The sequence below is a fragment of the Pseudonaja textilis genome, chromosome 6 (assembly GCF_049901715.1).
Source record: "Pseudonaja textilis isolate UNSWEBS1 chromosome 6, rPseTex1.2, whole genome shotgun sequence".
NCBI lineage: Eukaryota > Metazoa > Chordata > Lepidosauria > Squamata > Elapidae > Pseudonaja > Pseudonaja textilis.
Window position 1 is genome coordinate 27848536 of NC_141995.1, and position 18869 is coordinate 27867404.

Consider the following 18869-nt stretch of genomic DNA (forward strand, 5'->3'; position numbering starts at 1 on the left):
GGGATGCTCCTATGGTGTCAAGGGATGTTATTCGTGTTTCTATGGTATCAACTCTTTCAAACAGATCCAGTTTGGGTTTGTATGATTTGCAGAGGTATGGAAACTCATTGGATGATTCTAGGTATTGAATCATTTGCTCTGGTAATCCCAAGCAGTCATGATGAGCGTATTTGTTACATAGAGAACATTTCATGGAATTTTCATTATCCTTTAGAGTTTTGTAGCATTTAAGGCTTGTGGTTCATTGGTGGGGATTACTTTCTCTTTAGGTTGTGGTTTGGCATTGGATTTTTTTTCTCAGCATGGTAGGTTTGTGAAGATGGGACGTTGATTAAATTACTTAATGAAACAATTTTGGGTAATCAATATAGCCAATATCACACCAATCAATCAATTGCAATAATCTCTCTAGTAAAATAATTTTGCTAAGGAACAATCAGCCTAATCAATAAATTATACTAATTGCTAATTAATTACACATGATCTTCAAGAAAAGTACCACAATCACACTGTGTGTGTGTATGTGTATGCGCATACATGAGTATGCATGCACAGACACACTTATGTGTATTCATGCATTATTTTTCTATGTTAATTAGCATGAACAAAATCTATCAGGGTTTTTTTCTGTCATGATGTCACATAACCATAACCATATTAAATGCTACATTGTGAGACATGTATTGAAAGACTAGGATTAAAGATCTCATATTTGTTTCAATGCACTCAAACTCCATAGTCTGCCACTCTTTCCAAGGCTGCCTTGAGATTTTACAGATGTACCTCATCTTGTGTCCATATGGAATGAAGTTATCTAATTAATATTGGGTCCCTGTAAAGCCACATACACATTTTTCTTTTCTCTGAAAGTGTTGGTACAACTGCTACTCCAAAGCAAACCTGTTAAAATACAACCCTTTGCATGTATTTGTTGTTCTTCCATTTCCTTCTGTAAATAAGCCTCTTCTTAGACATATTTTGACAAAATGCTGTCCCCCAGCGGATCAGTAAAAGTATCCTCTGTTTTAGGCAAGGTGTATTTCTGAAACTATAATAGCCTATTAGTTGCACCTTCAAAATCCCCACAGATCTTCATGATTCTGTTCTTTTCAGCTACTGAAACTGAGGTGTAGCTCATGGGCTTCAATTAACTTTTTTTTAAAAAAAATCCCTTGGCTTCCATTTCTTCTCTAGCCAGCAGATAAAAATAAGCTGCTACAGATGTTATTTATTACTGCATCTAGGAGTGCTGGAGAATTTAGGCTGATTAAATTATTGTTTTCACTAGAACATGATCCACTTTAGAATATGCATACTAATCAAATTAAGTGCTTTTTTAAAAAAAATAAACAATAACTAGATGTGGCAGTACAAATTAAGACTTGTATTTCATTCATTAAGTATAGCGCTCTAGGTGTTTCTAGGAGACATTGCAAATATACTGTGTATTGCTTCAGGCACACTGCACGGAAGAGGTGTTTTGAATGGTTTTCATTGCAAATCACCAGACACTGTTGTTTCCAGTGATATTTATAACCCTGTTTTCTGTGCAGGAATTATTTAGTGTAGTCCAAAGTCATCCAGTTATTTCCATGGTTAAAGGTAGATTTAAACATGGTTGTCTTTCTAGGTCCAGTCAACATCTTCTCTATAATACCACCTTGTATCTTAAGACATTTAAATGTGTGTGTGTGTGTGTGTGTGTGTGTGTGTGTGTGTGTTGTTTAATAAAATGTAAATGTATTTTTACTGGGTAAATATTGCAAATTACTATTTGTTTTGCTATTTGAGCAATTTTGTTTTGAATCCTATGGAACAGTTTTGTGCTTTCATGTAGCATAACACTATGGTTTATTTCTTATTTTTTATTGACGTAGTGGTATATTTAATCTTGCTGATATCCACAGGATTGATTTTGTTACAATTTCATGTCTCAAATAGCTGCAATTACTCAGTACTGACCTATAAAAGAGTTTGATGCATGAGGCATATTGCTATTCTGGACATTTAAAACCAGCCTAAGGCAATTTTTAGCAAGAGTGTTAGTCTTTGCCTAAGGTTTTAATATTTAAAGAACATTCATGTGTCACTTTAGTTCCAAAAGCAGATAAGGCACTTGACTACATTCTTTAACGCAAATCCCTCTAAAACCTTATACACTGTTAGAAATTTTCTCTTGATGAAAGAGAAAATTAACTTTTCAAAGAGCAGGGTAAAATAGTGACTGTGTCTATTATACCAACCAATCCAATATTCTGCATGATGTGCAGTGTTTCTTTTTACTCATTATGCTTAGCAAAAGCAATCAATGAAAGCTTGAAATGATAATTGTGTAGAAACCAGTTCTGATTAAAAGTAGAGATCTGCAGGTACTAATAGTAATAGGACATTTCAGAAATGGAAGAAAATGTAGCCCAGTGCAAGTCTTGGGTATGGCATTTAGCCCTTATCCCTTAGACATATTAACTATTCAGTCCCTTGTTAGCTAATGATCAAAGCCTCACCTGAAAAGATAGACATGATTATATATGGAATTAAGTGAAATAAATAATATTTAAATAAAGGAGAGACTAAAGGAGAAGAAAATGTATGAGAAACTATGCTATTAGTTAATAAGTACCATTTAAAAATAAATAAATTACTAATAAATTTTAAGATTTATTGTTCCCTCTAAAAAAGAGAGAAAATAAAAAAATATGTGGCTACCTTCCAAAATCTGTTATTGTACATTCATATAACAGATAACAGATAATCAGAGTTGGAAAGGGACCTTGTAGGTCATCTAGTCCAACCCCCCGCCCAAGCGGGAGACCCTACATCATTTCTGACAAATGGCAGTCCAATCTCTTCTTGAAAGTCTCAAGTGATGGCGCTCCCACAACTTCCGAGGGCAAGCTATTCATAATAATATATAATTATTTAATTTGGTTTAAATGTTATTACTTGTGTCCAGGATATATAACGATATTTAAATATTCAGCAATAAAAATATTATTAAAAATAATAAACCTTGCAGCACTGATAAATATCACTAAAAATCAGCGACAGATGCACTTCTTGAGGGAGACAATTCCACAATGATAGCAGGGGTTAGAAGATAAATTTGGTTAATTTTTTGATGCAAATTTTTAAGGATTATTTTTTTTTAATTATTTAAAGTCGCAGTACATGGAGAAATGCAGTGCATTGTTTTTCTCTATTTTTTCTCATCCTTTTCATTTGCAAATGATGAAGATGACTATATTTCAGAAATTAAACTGAAAGGATCAAGGCTAACATTTTAAGAGCCAGTGAGTGATTATCCCTGCTATTATTTTGTTTATGAATCTAGCAGAAGCTGCTTTTGCAATAACTGAAATATTTGCAAGTGAGAGAATGGAGTGGTAACATAAATCCTTCAATTCAGTGGTGCTGAAAATGTTCCAGTGGGTGTCTTCATTATTTCCATGAACCTGCTCTATATTCAACAAAGACAAATTGAAAAAGCAAAGGTATAGTAAGTGTTGAAGCAATTCATCCTGCAGTGACAAGGTCCTAAGCTGCTGACTGAACAAAATGAAATGCTGTGAATTTCATCAGTAGCAAGTTTTAATAGATTAAAAAGAAAGCATTGAGGCAAATTCTCCTTCACAGATACAGTAGACGGCAAAATTAGAAAATCAAGAACTGTGATGTAATAAGGGCTCATTTAAAGTATCTCATATTTTCTATTAATATTATGTTCATTAGAAGCACTCCTAGTGGTGAATAGTATATTGCATGATGTTCGATGGGGCAATATAATTTCAATAGCACTAGATAAATAACTAACCTTTGGTTATGGTAAATGTATTGTTCAAAAGCTAAATGACATCTATAATGGAATTATGAATAATCTTGGGGAATGAGAGGATGCTATCTAGGAAACAATCAGACAAAGGAGGAAGGAGCCTGCCTTAACAAACAGAAAAAAAATAGGAAAGACTTGCCCTAATGAATCTAGTAAAAGGTGAAGGTAGGAAGTTCAGATTTGAAAGATTCTGTTAATGTAGCCTTATAATAAAGTAGAAATAGTTCATCTTGTCACATTTGCTGTCTGGTTTAAATGGAAGGGCTGATAACAACTAACATACACTCTAGCAAAAAAAGATTGGTTTATTGCTATTAATGTAGATTCTGACGGTAAAAAGGAATATTGCAATATGATTAAGCTTCTATTGTGTTTCTCATATAATAAGGCCGGGTCATTTTTTTGAGCCCCCAAAAATGGCTAGGTGATGTTTTCGGGGTGAATTAATTTCTCCCCCCAGTGCACCCTTGCTTAGAATGCCCCGCGGGCAGCCATTCCTTGCCACCAGCTGCTCCTAATGACCGATCATAGCGGAGCGTGGAGAGCTCCCTACCCCTGCCAAGCACCTTTCCTGCAGATCTGCGTATGGTGTTGATTGCAGGCCAGGTCAGTGGGTGAGCAGAGGTGGTGTGAATGTCAACCTCGGCAGGGCACTTTAAATCACGGGACCTTCGGGACCCACCACTGCTGCTTCTTCCATTGCTCTTGCTTTCCCTTCACATTCCTCCACCAGCAGCTTTTCAGATGCTTCTCAGGCAGGAGAGCCACCTCTGTAGCTTCCACGGTTCCTGCTGGTGCTGGTGAAAGAACAGCATCAGTGCTGGCAGGAATCATGGAAGTGTTTTAACAGCTTTTGGGTGGGGGAGCTGCCTCTGTAGCTTCCATGGTTCCCGTCAGCACTGACACTGTTCTTTCGACAGTGTTGGCGGGAACCGTGAAAGCTACAGTGGCAGCTCCCCCACCCGAGAATCAGCTAAAACGCTGCGGGTGGAGGAATGTGAAGGGAAACCAACAGCGACAGAGTAAGCAGCAGCAGCGGGTGCTGAAGGTCTCGTGATTTAAAGTGCCCTGCCAAGGCCAACATCCAAGCTGTCACAGCTCACCTGCTGACCCGGCCTGCAACCAGCACCATTCCAGGGTCTGCAACAAAGGTTCCTGGCAGGAGTAGGGAGCACTCCGTTCTCCGCCATGATCAGCCATTAGGAGCAACTGGTGATGAGGCATGGCTGCCTGCGGGGTGCTCCTAAAGGCAAGTTCCCCCCATCCTCCCCCCCAATTTTGCATGTTTTAAAATAGGCCTAAATTTGGGGGGGAGGGGCTTAATTTCATTTTATCCCTAGAAAACATGCTAGGTCTTCTTATTGGGGGGGGGGGGGAATATTGTTGGAGAAACATGGTATAAACCATAAGATTCTTAAATAGATGAGTGGATAATAACAGCAGTTTTTGCAGCTATTAATCTAAACTTTCTCTGTTAAAGTATCTAACAGAGGTACTTTAAATTGATACCTGTAAAGACTATTGCTATTATCCACTCATCTATTTATGAATCTTATCTAATTGTTTATAAAGCACTTGATATTAAGATTTTTTCTTAAATTGCATATATATTTTAATGGTTCTTGATAAATTAGAAAAAAATTGTAATGGGAAAACTTTCTGATAATTATTCAAAGTTGTGAAAGATGGAGAAAGTATCTGTCTAAATATATTCACCTTAAGACTGGATGCTATTTCTTTATGTATTTCTTTTCCTTTATTTCACTCTTTACTTTTCCATTGTCCTCCTTTCTACTTACATATTCTTTTTACTTTACTTTCTCTCATTTTAGTTTTTATTAATTTGACTGCTATAATTTAAATCTTACTTAGTGTACACAATATATGCAATGGATATTATAGAAAATATGATGTGCAACATATAATATTAAATATTACTTTTATTACAGTGTCACAATCTGTGCTCCAATTTCATGGAAGTTGCTTTAATTTCCAAGAAAATAAACTGTTTTTTTTTTATTTATTTGTCATAGTAAGCCGGTTTAGTGTATTGATTAAATAATAAGGTAGACCTTGTTTAAGAGAACCTGTTTGGTATAAGGCATCAGACTAGAAACCAGAAGACCTATGAGTTCTAGTCCCTAGGCACAAAACCAGATATGTAATCCAGGTAGGCTTGTCACTTTCTTTCAGCCCTAAAAAGGAGGCCTCCTGAAATCCTGCCAAAAAAAACCCCTGTCAGAACATATTCAAACATCTATTGGACCAGATGGAATATGTGACTATTCTTAAAAAAGCTATCCACTGCCTTAGCAGAACCTCTAAGCATAATCTTTGAAAAATCTTTCAGGACCAGCTCCTTGCCAAAACTATGGTCACAAGCCACGGTCATCCCCATTTTCAAAAAGGGACACCCCAGCCTAGTTGAAAATTACAGACCAATCTCCTTATGCTGCATCACCTGTAAAGTCATGGAATCAATTATTAACCAATCCATTATCCTCCACTTAGAGACAAACAACCTACTCTCTAATAAACAATTTGGTTTCAGAAAAAAACTATCCTGTAATCTGAAACTCTTATACTGCAAAAACATATGGACTACACAACTCGATCAGGGCAAAACAATAGACGCAATCTACATAGATAAAGCCTTTGATTCAGTGGTACAGGACAAACTACTCCAAAACTAAAATCTTATGGTATCTCTGGACAACTGCATAACTGCATAGAAGCATTCCTGTCAAACAGACAACAAATGTTCAAAATTGGGAGTGTCCTATCAAATTCTGTACCTGTCAATAGTGGTGTCCACCAAGGCAGTGTTCTAGGACCAACTCTCTTCATACTCTACATAAATGACCTCTGTGATCACATTAAGAGCAACTGTGATCTCTTCACTGATGGTGTAAAGCTGTTCAATGCCACAGACAATACTGCTACCCTTCAAAAAGATCTTGACTATGTATCAGAATGGTCAAACAAATGGCAACTTCAAATCTCAACAAATAAATGCTCTGTCTTACATATTGGCAAAAAATCCAGAAAATAAAATACAAGCTAAATAATCAGGACCTTGTTGAGGATCCAAACTTTGTCAAGGACCTTGGAGTATTTATCTCTAATGATCTAAGTTCTAGAGCCAACTGTAACTACATAGCCAAAAAGGCATTAAGAGTTGTTAACCTAATCCTACATAGCTTTTTCTCTGGTAATATCATACTACTAACTAGAGCATACAAAACATTTGCTAGACCAATATTCGAATACAGCTCATCAGTCTGGAACCAACATTATGTATCTGATATTAGCACAGTTGAGAAAGTCCAGAAATATTTCACAAGAAGAGTTCTCCACTCCTCTACTCATTGTAGAATACCTTAGGCCACCAGACTTGAAATTCTAGACTAAGAAAACCTTGAATTATGCCGTCTTCAGTCTGATCTAAGCATGGTATATAAAATCATACATTGCAATGACTTACCTCTCAATGAATAGTTCAGCTTCAATCATAACACAAGAGCACACAATAGATACAAACTCAAGGTTAGCCGCACAAAACTTGATTGCAGGAAATACGACTTCAGCAACGGAGTGGTCAATGTCTGGAATACTCTACCTGACTCTGTAGTTTCTTCCCCGAACCCCAAAAACTTTAACCTTAGACTGTCTACTATTGACCTCACCCCTTTCCTAAGAGGTCTGTAGGGGGCGTGCATAAGCACACCAACAGGCCTATTGTCCCTGTCCTCTTGTTTCTTTTATTTTTCTTATATGTACCCATTTCATGTATTCATAACTATGTATATACTTATACCTATTATCTTGTAAGAGATTGACAAATCAACATAAATAAAATAAAATAAAAATAAATAAATAAACATATGTCAAGACTCAAGAACTTCTCAAAGGTTTCCATCTCCTCCCTCCAAACAAAAATCATAAAGTATCATGGAGTTTTCAATTTGCTTCTGATTTATTTTGAAATCTTGAACTTATTTTATACCTCATTTGATATCTTGAATTTATTTATAGCTTTGAGAAGAATACACAGACACATAGATAGACATTTGATTTTCGAGAGAAATGGGGCTATTCCATGCCATTACAACTGCTGTAAATAGCAGCTATAAAAAATATTCAGAAATCTCCCTTTCTTTGATTTTGTTCTGTTTTAAACTGAAGGATAGTGACTAAAGGTACTTGGGAGAGAGTAGATTCATAGACTTTTCTTCCTGTCATCCATGATGAATGATTGTCACATTAATTATAAACTGTTATTCTTTTATGGAGGGACATATATCTCTTCCCAGCATGATTATTCAACTTTTCCCCATTCTTTTGCCCATTTGTCTTACAAGTAACTTATTAAAAATCACCACCACCACCACCACTACCACCACCATCCCTGTTATTCAATGGTCTGAATACTATGAATCAAATACCTTCAAAATTATATATCACAGATTCCATGTCAAATAGAGTCAAGCATTATTTTCTTTGGAAAATTGCCACATTGGCAATCAAAACATTAAGGACATCCAGAAATCTCCTCATGACAGGCAGGTCTCATTAAGACAAAGGAAGAATTTATTGAACTTGATAAGATGTAAAGATGCATTCCGATTTTGCCTGGTGCACATGATATAATTAGGTGTGCATGCAAAACATTGCACCCTGAGCTGAAGAACAATCTGAGCAACATTGAAGAGAGAAAGACCCTGTAGCAAACTCCTTGATCTTCCATAATTCTCATTTTAACCTAAACATTTAAAAGTGTGGCATGATACAAAGATAAAAGGACCTACTTGATATAATCATGAAAAATGCCAAATTTAAGGAAAAATCTATTTCTAAAATATTTAAAATTTTTATGCTATTGAATGTCAAGATCAGGGGTGTCAAACTCACATTGTCATGGTGGCGTTATATGACATATCTGGACTTTTGCCCTCTTCGCTAAACCAGGAGTGGGCATGGGCAGCACATGATGCATCCGGCCCATGGGCCTGGAGTTTGACAACTCTGGTCAAGATTAAAAAATATTGTTTGCATCAGTTAACACATGAAAAGCTTAAAAAGATAGAGAATTAATAGCACTGATTCTTAGTGAAAGTAGTGATATTCATAGTTTGTTTTCTTGTTTCCCATAACATAGTTTTAATAATGCACAAGTGAGAATGCTGCTAACAAGAAAGCTAAGAAAAGTCATTTTTAACATTTTTGCTTCTGCTAACAAAAGCTGAAAAAAGTTAACCTCTTGGAGACAGACAGATTGTTTGAAAGAAATATAAAGATACTTAAGGCACGCATAGAAAAACAAGGTAGAATTAATCCCTACAGGTTTTAGCTTTGACTTATCTAGAATCAAAGGGAAATCATTTTTACAACAAATATAAAAGAAGAGTGTACCTCAGAATATATAAGGTGTGGGCCTTCTTAGTCCAGGAAGTCATTTAATGATAACTTAAACTATCCAAATCTTGTGTTTAAATTACTGCAATATTTGAAAGGACTATGGAAGTTTTAACTGGTTTAAAATGCAGAGGCTCAATTCCCACCAGAGAGGTTGAACATCCTAATTTCAATTATAGAGTTGCTGAATTGATTGCCAATAGGTTTATAGAGCGAAGCTTTCTTTTCATGGACCAGCTAAGTTCACTTCATTTCAATGAATTGGGGCATACGATAGACCTGGGTACCAGACTGGACATCTCTAAAGTAATTAAATGAAACCAACCAGAGCACAAACCAGAGAGAAGGACCAAATAAACCAGAAACAACTTAGGACAAAATGTTTTTTTAAAAACTTCTAAAAAATATACATCAGTAACTTCTGTAGTGGTTGTCCCACATTATTCAATTCTATTATTGCCTTCACCATGTATGGCAGTTAGCTGACTTGCCCTTATGAACCAGGACTTTAATAAAATAAGTTAAAAGTTAGCTGCATGCAGTTATCAGTTTAATTTAAAAATCATTTTCTATCCTATCCTTATTTAATTTGGGCTCAGGCTCAATATAATATTTGCTTCATCCCCATACATTTTGTATCCACCAATAAAATATGATATTCACAAAAACACAATAGAATTTAAATATAAGATTTGGAGAGTCTATCAGAATAGAGTCGGAAGGGAACTTAAAAACCTCCAATGATGAAGCTCCTACAACTTCTGAAGGCAAGCCCTTTTACTGGTTAATTGTTCTCACTGTTAGGAAGCTTCTTCTTAATTCCAGATTGCTTCACTTTTGCTACCAACCTGCCTTCCATCCAATTTTTTTACTTCCGGTTCTGTGGATGTGTCTTATTTTGTGGGTGTGGCTTGGTGGTCATGTGACTGGGTGGTCATAGCTTGATGGTCATATGACTGGGTGGGCGTGGTTGGTCTTGTGACTGGGTGGGTATGACTTGGTCATGTGACTGGGTGGGTGTGGCCAACTTGACATCACTCACGTCAAGGGGTGCCTTGCCTGGCCTCAAAGAAATACAATTTCCTTCTCTATTTATTTAGTATTACTGAACATCCAAAATATGCTATTTAATCCTATGTATATATGCCATATGTGTACATACATATTACATAGTATAGTTGTGTATAGGCACACAAAAAGATAATTATCTACTATATATACTGTATGTGTATGTATACACACACACACACACACACATACACACACATACAGAGTTCTTCTAAAACTATACACTGCATTTGGAAGAACACACCCATAGTCCACTTTCTGTCACACATTTAACTATAACTTCTGTACATTAGAACATTACACATGCCTTCAAATTTAGTTCACTAGCCTTCACATGACCGTTAGACCCAGGAGATATCATGGATTGAGTAAAAAGTGGTGAAACTCACTTAACAATACTCTTGCTTAGCAACCAAAATTTTGGGCTTAATTGTGGTCATAAGTGAAGGTCTATCTCTGCCTTCCTTTGCATGGCAGCTTTGTCCTAGTAAACTGCTCTGCCAATTTTCCTCTCTGTTAGAGGCACCAAAATAATCCAGATTCCAGATGATATCAGGTCTCCTGCTGGAGCAGGTGCTTGGACTAGATGGCCTCCAAGGTTCCTTCTAACTCTTCTATTCTATGATTCTGTAAGGATCTCCAGCTGGAGCAGGGGGTTGGACTAGAACAGAGGTCTTCAAACTTGACAGCTTTAAGACTTGTGGACTTCAACTCCCAGAATTCCTCCTCCTGTCATGTTAGCTCAGGAATTTTGGAAGTTGAAGTCCACCAGTCTTAAACTTGCCAAGTTTGAAGACCCTTGGTCTAGAAGATGACCTCCAAAATCCCTTCCAGTCCTAGATTGCTGTGCTGCTTCAAAGAGTCTTCTGATGCCAGGGTTTGTGTCCTTATTTCCTCTCCTTTTTTTCTCCCTCCTTCCTTCCTTCCATGCATCTATCTATCCATCCATTCATTCATATATCTCATTCACTTTCTCCTCACTCCCCCCTCTTTCTCTCTCTCCCTTCCTTCCATCCTGTTTTTCTTTGTCTATCCCTTTTCTTCCTTTCTCTCTCTCTTTTTCTTTCTTTCCCTTTTCTTTTTCTTTTCTTTCTTCTCTCTTCTCTCTCTCTTCCTCTTCCTCTCTCTCTCCCTCTCTCTCTCCCTCTCTCTTTCCCTCTCTCTTTTTCTCTCTGTCTCTCTCTTTCCATCTCTCTTCCTCTCTCTCTCTTTTTCTCTCTCTTTTCACCTCCCTCTCTTTCCCACTCTTTCTATCCCTTCCCTTCCTCCTTCCCTCTCTCCTTCTAAAACTCAGAGAGGAGATCCACCTGAAACACACATATGCTTCCATGCAGCCACCTGAAACAAACACACACACAAATACATACAGACAGTCACACACGCTTCTAAGCACCTGGCAACATAACTCGTTATGAGGGTTCTTCCTGGTCAGTCTCTGGGCAGGCAAGGCTTCCGGGTCCAACAAATGGGCAGCGGGTGGGACTTATTCCCCTCACACTTTTGGGGAAAGTTAAGGGCTGAGGAAATAAAGCTAGGAGAGGAGACCCACCCAAACAAACACACACACACACACACTTCTAAGTGCCCGGCAGTGTTGCTTGTTGCAAGGGTTCTTCCCGGCCAGTCTCCAGTCCTGCGTTGCCCGAAAAAGCCAGCAAGCAAGGTTTCTGGGTCCAACAAAGGGGCTGTAGGTGGGACTTCCTCCTCTCCCACTTTTAGGGCTGGGAAATTCAAGCAAGGTGTTTGTTGCAGCCTTGCTCCCCCACCCCCAGCAGCTCTGAGCTAGGCAGCTTTTCCGACTGCCTGAAACCTTACCTTCCTTCCTCCTGCACCAAAAAAAAAAAAAAAAAACATGTGACAGCTATAAGCTTCTTGCAGTAGCTTTGTTGCACTTCTCCAACATGCTACCGTTGCGTTATAGGCACCGGCTATGCAGGTCCACCCTATTGAGCCCACTGCACCAAAGGGACTTGCCCAAGCAAGTCCAAGCACAGTGCTGCAGCACTCCGAAACAAGTTGCTGGAGATGACATTTTTTCGGTCTCCAGCCATGCATTTTTCAGCACAACCAGCTGGCTGCTCCCCTCATTCTCTGCCAGATTGTTCTGTATGGCTGAGGAGGAGGAGGGTAGTTGGCCAGTCGGGGGAGGCTGCTTGCGCTGTGAAAAAGTGCAACCAGATGGCTACTCTCTTCCTCCTCGACAATACAGAACAAACAGTCAGAGAAGGATGAGAGCAGCCATCTGGTTGGGGGAGGCTTCTTGTGCTGAAAAGGGGGAAGCTGGACATGTGGCCACCTACTGGCTGGCTGGGCTGGGCTGGGCAGGCTGGGCCAGGCTGGAAGAGGTGCATCCACTGGGAGATGGAAGAAAGTGTGCTCCAGGAGGGTAGGCAGGTGTGTGGATGTCCCGGGGCAGCTGCACCTGCGCACTGCATGTGTAGCAGCTGCACACGTGGTGTACATGTGCAGCAGCTGTGGGACATCCTCCTGAGCTGCGCCATGGCCACCACGTGGTAAGGAAAGCTAGGAGAGCAACCAGAACAAGTGAGAGACCAGGCGACCGGGTTGGGGGCATGGCCAGCCAGGGGTCGCCACCAGTTCGGCGACCCATGCCAAATCACTATTACTGGTTCACCCAAGCCAGTGCGAACAGGTTGAATACCACCTCTGACATATATACTGCACAAGTCAAAAAGAGGACTGTGATACAGACCCACATCCTGGACATACATTGTTTCAACTTCTACCCTCAAAACAACACTATAGAGCACTGCACACCAGAAAACTAGACACAAGGACAGTTTTTCCCCAAATGCCATCACTCTGCTAAACAACTAATTCCCATAACACTGTCAAACTCCTTAGTAAGACTGTATTACTATTATTCTCATCCTTCCTATTACCTATGTCTTCCCATTTATAACTATAACCATGTTGTTTGTATCTTTACAATTTATATTGTTTTATTTGTTTGCTAGTATGATTTGATTGCTTATTAGTAACCTATGACTATCATTAAGTGTTGTATCTTATGATTCTTGATTAATGTACTTTATTTTTTCTTTTATGTACACTGAAAGCAAATTCCTTGTGTGTCCAGTCACACTTGGCCAATAAAGAATTCTATTCTATTCTATTCTATTCTATTCTATTCTATTCTATTCTATTCTATTCTATTCTATTCTATTCTATTCTTTTGATTAATTTCTTGTTTTGCCTTCTGGTGCTTTGGAAAGTAAGCTGACTCCCTCTTGTTTGTAGCAACCCACCAAATATTGAAATTCTGCTATCATATCACCCAGTCCTTCTTTTTTCTAAACTAGCCATATTCAGTTCCTGCAAACATTCTTCATATGTTTTAGTTTCCAGGCCTTTAATATTCTTAGTTGCTCTTCTTTGCACTTTTTCCAACTATCTTTTTTTTGTAATATGGTGACCAAAACTGGATGCAACATTCCATGTGTGAAAATATATCGGTTGTATATATTATTTTATTATATAATTATATTATAAATATTATATTATAAAATATTATAAAATGATATTATAAATATATATTATGTTACATAATATTACAAGTGTGGAATTATAAAATGCTATCCACTCTTAATATTACCTATAACAGAACTACAAACTTAAAATTTGTGGGCTATAAAAGACTTCTCATTTACACTCAAAGTACATAGATACATAAAACAAATTCCACCCTATTTGGCTTATACTAGTCTTTCAAGCATGTATGTGTATAGATAGTATATCCAGGGGTGGGATTCAAATTTTTTAACAACCGGTTCTGTGGTGTGGGTTAGTTGGTGGACATGGCTTGGTGGTCATGTTATTGGCTGGGCATGGCCAACTCAATATCAGTCACATTGAGGCATGCATTTCCTCACCTGGCCTCTCATGACTGTGGGGATGCTGCAACAGTAGTAAGTGTAAAAAATGATCATAACTCACTTTTTTCAGTGCCATTGTAACTTTGAATGGTCACTCCACACAAGCAAAGTACCAGCAAAGGAGGAAAAATAAACTCCAGAGACAGGAATTCCAGTCCTGCCAAGAATGTAATAAGGGTTAACAGAGAGGCAGAATGTTTCCTTCCTGCCTTCCTTACAGGATTATGCCAGTAATTTCTTCTAACAACCAGTTCTCTGAACTGCTTAGAATGTTAACAACCGGTTCTAGCAAATAGGGGTGAACTGGTAGAATCCCACCCCTGAGTATATCTATAGTGCAACCAACATGTGATAGTACTATAAGCTAATTGATCATGGAATGTGTAATTAGTTCAAAGATATTGGGACATAGAAACAATTTCATATTAACTTAGAGGCCAATGAAATCTAACAGTTCAGCGAAGTTAGAAGTAGCAGGCATTTAAAACCTCTAATGATCTGCTAACTTTCTTCATTTGTGTTGCATTTCCACATTTACTTCTGATACCTTCTATGTTCCATCTGTTTTAATTTTGGTCCTTCATTATTAGTGGCCATTAAAGTGCTGTCTAACTGAATCAATGCAAGCCTCTATTTCCCTAAATGAAATGAGGTAAATCAGTGTATTTTATTTGATGTTTATGATGCAATCAAAATGTTCAGAAGAAGTTCACATAGGGTTCTAAAAGCATTCCCTATGAAAGAATAATGTAAATCAGCATATATAATTTTAGGCCCAATTGATTCTTTACTGGAACTTGCCAGAATCAGCAATTGCTAATGCATTTCTTCAGCCAATTTGAGTCTGTTTAGGTTATTGAATCCTATGTTCATTACTTGTAACAACCTAATCCTTACACTTTATGTTACACAGTATGATTTATACAATTTACATTTATTTGGTACTAAGTTGATTACTGTGGTACATGGCAAGAACATTTTACATTGCAATTGTAACTCAAGGCACCATGTGACTAGACTCAATTTTTACAATTGTTATAAAGTGAGTCACATGGTCATTAAGCAAATCATATGGTTATTAAACAAATCCTTTCTTCTGAAGTGGTATTTTTGACTGAAAAGCAGGAAAAAAAAGTCACAAATTACAGTCACGTGACTGCAGGATGATGCTAGTGGTCATGAATACAAACTGGTTGCCAACAACTTGAAATGCTGTCACGTGATTGGAGTGGGGAGAGAAGCAATTGTGACTCTGTGGATATGCAGTAAATAGGTTTTTTTTAATCCATTGTAATGTTGAATTGTCATAAAAGGATTGGTTGCAAGTTGAGGAGTACATGTATTGTAACTTTAATATCATAAACAAAAATTAGAACATATGCCTTGGATAATATTCAGGAACAAATGGATTCCTTATACTTTCATTGCAGAGGTTGGAAGAAATATCCATCTGGAAATAAAATGGAGGGTGGAGGCTGATTGGAAAGAAAGATTTGCTTTATTATTAAAGCAGAATCACCAACCATTACATGTGATTCTGGGCAGCTGACAAAATGGATTTAAGAGTAGGGGGGGTTATACCTTGTTTGGGCTTTGTATTTGTTCCTGTGCAAGAACATGTCTTTTAATATTCTTTTGGTGATTGTTACATTTCTATAGGGATCGTGTGGGGGGCTATATAGGGGTCATAGCTGGCTCTATAGGCAAAAGAGGAAATGCAAATCCTAGGTGTTGTCTAATCCAAGATGTCTGAGCTAATCTGGTTTATTGTTTATCAATTCCAAGGTTTCTGTGACTTTGAAGTTTGGACTGCTTTGAGATAGTGCAATGAGGGGCCTTGTGTTCTGAAAAGGAGTTGGGCAATTCCTATTGTGTCTAATGGCTTTCATGCTGTGTTGGATCTTGAGTGAGGAACTGCTTCTAATCCTATCATTCTGTCTTTTGTTAGCCGTCAAACTTTGCTGAAAGCAGTTCTGAAATATCCTGTCTGGAATGGATTTCTGTCTATGGTATTTGCTTTGCTTATGAAGAAGGGGCTGCTTTCTGCTCTAAAAAAATACGTTTCCCACTTCTCATGTAGGGAAATATAATATACTGCCTTTTTAATATTTCCTAAAATATTTTATTCTTCAGGGAGGGGGGCTTCCCACACAGATTACTAAATTTCTTTTGGTCAGTATGCATCATTCATGTCATTTGATTACAGTGCATTAATATATAACAAGGAAATTATTGTACAATAATTATGTAATACAGTACATAATGGAAATGCAGTAGCTTGATTTATTGGGAAACCACCTGAATCAAATCCAGCAATTTGAAAACAACCACTTATCTTCTAAATTCTGTTGGATGGATATATTGTAATTCAAAAACAACATTGTAGCCAGCTGTATTGCAGCTTCATGATCCTTCAAGATCTTCCAATGTCCTATTCAATTTAAACAATATTTGATGACCAAAATGCCTGTAAAAGGATTTTCTACCTTAATTTAAGGACACGTGTACTAAGCATTTGCATGATTGTACATAAAAGACACTGCATATCTTGCTTTCCTGCAATTCCTACCCTCTAAGAAATATGGCTGTGCCCTTGTGGAAATACCATTTAGTTTATATGTTTTCTTCTCATTGTTTTTTGTGAGTTATTGCTTTAACAAATAGTAAATATTTTAAAAGTATCCTTAATGAAAACAGCCTTTATTAAAACTGAATAGAAATCTATACTCAAACTGCTTAAGTAGGATCTTTCTATACAATTAGCTGCTCCAAAAACAGCTGCCCCAAAAAGTTTGCAAACACATACTTTATTCTTTTAATTATGTTCTCATTTCTTTGAGGATGACCATAAAAACTGCCTGATGTTATTCTTTACAAAGATATTTGTAAGGTCTACTTCAAGTTGGACTTGATCAGAAAATTTGCCAATCTGCACTTCTTTTACATCAGTAACTGGACTATCAACATGGATAACCCTCATATTAAAGAACTTGTCCATGAAATTTAATTGCTATTACTCAATTGTTGTCTGCATTGTACCCAAATCTTTACTATTCTGTTTAAATATGAGATCAATATGGTTTCTTCTTTGGTTTTCATTTTCTGAATATTAAACAGTATAATCTAGATTTCGAGTCCATTACAATTCTCTTATACCTAAATTCTCAGTGTAGTAAATATCTTGAAAGATCCATTTCATCTTTCATTGTGTTTATACTGTCAGGGTTCTGACAGATGCCCTAATTCCATGTTTCACCATGTTCGACCATGATCATGACTTTGCAGTTTCAGATTTTCTTTTCCTACGTGGCAACCTCAGAAAATAGATGTTCTGAAAGCTTTAATGTAATTTTGTCATAAATAGCATAAATAGTCCAAAAGATTCTCAGTTTTACCTACATTGTCATCTAATATGGTGGGATAATCATTAAGTGCCATATCATCTATCTGTATCTTTTTGATAAAACTAGAAGTGGCTTACCATTGCTTTCTCCTCTACAGTATAGAATGATCCTTTGCCATTATCACTGAAATGATCATCTGCCTCTAGCAATATCCTATATCATGTCCTGCTGGTTTTAGCTCTGCACTTCTGATAACCTTCATAACTTGGATGACCCTGCTGGTAGTGCATAATCTTAATGAACAGGCTTGACTGTTAAATCATGTGACAGGAGACTAATAGAAATTAGCATATATTAATAACTTAAGTATGATATGAGACTAGTATTAATAATTAATATCTGAGAAAGGTATATTAGTTGCTGGGTTTTTTTTTTTTCATTTTATCCCCATTATCCCTTTCTTTTGTATACTGATATACACAAAGCTGGAAATAGAGAAAGGTTATCATGGTTTGTAGTAGAATCTGACAACTTGTTTGTGATCAGTGGTGAAGCTTTAATTCACAAAATATAAGCCTTTAAGGACTATAGCAAAAAATGAATTTATTGGAAAGGATATGTCAAAAGTTTTCAATCTTCTATTGTTCAAAACAGGTGCATGAATCCTATTGGAGAACTTAGATTATTTTTAGGCTATTTTATTTTTAAGTACTGAAAATATTGCACCAATATAAAGTAGTGATTTACTTAAAAAAAAAAAACCAAGATCACTGATGTGTCATGGTCATGAAAGCTCAAAATGGGGCCTTAGATGGTCATTCTTCCAGTACTTATTCACAGTAGAAGTATCAGTCTGAATGTGAAGTATGAGTTAATTAGTTCATATTTTTCAATTTATTTTTAAGAGAATCAAGGTTATTATTTAGAATTCATGTTTCTCATAATTTTGTGGTTCAGTTTGCTTAAGAAAAATGAATGTGTTGAGGAATAGCAATAATTTCCCCACATTTTCTGTTTGTTCAATTAGACACAATCAACATTTTTGTAAATGAAACAACATATAAGCCAGAACTATAAATGCAGAGATATACATATGGATACAGAGTAAATATGAACAGAAATTGCAAAAATCTCTCTTGAATAAAAATGAGCACAAAATGTACATATTTGGAGAAATTTTTATGGAAATACATATGATCCAATTTGGTGTATATAAAAAATTCCAACAATATAAAAATAAACTGAAGAATTAAAGAATTGAGAAAGTAAGTGGCAAAATAATGAAATAAACAACTTTATCTATGACTAGTCATCAAT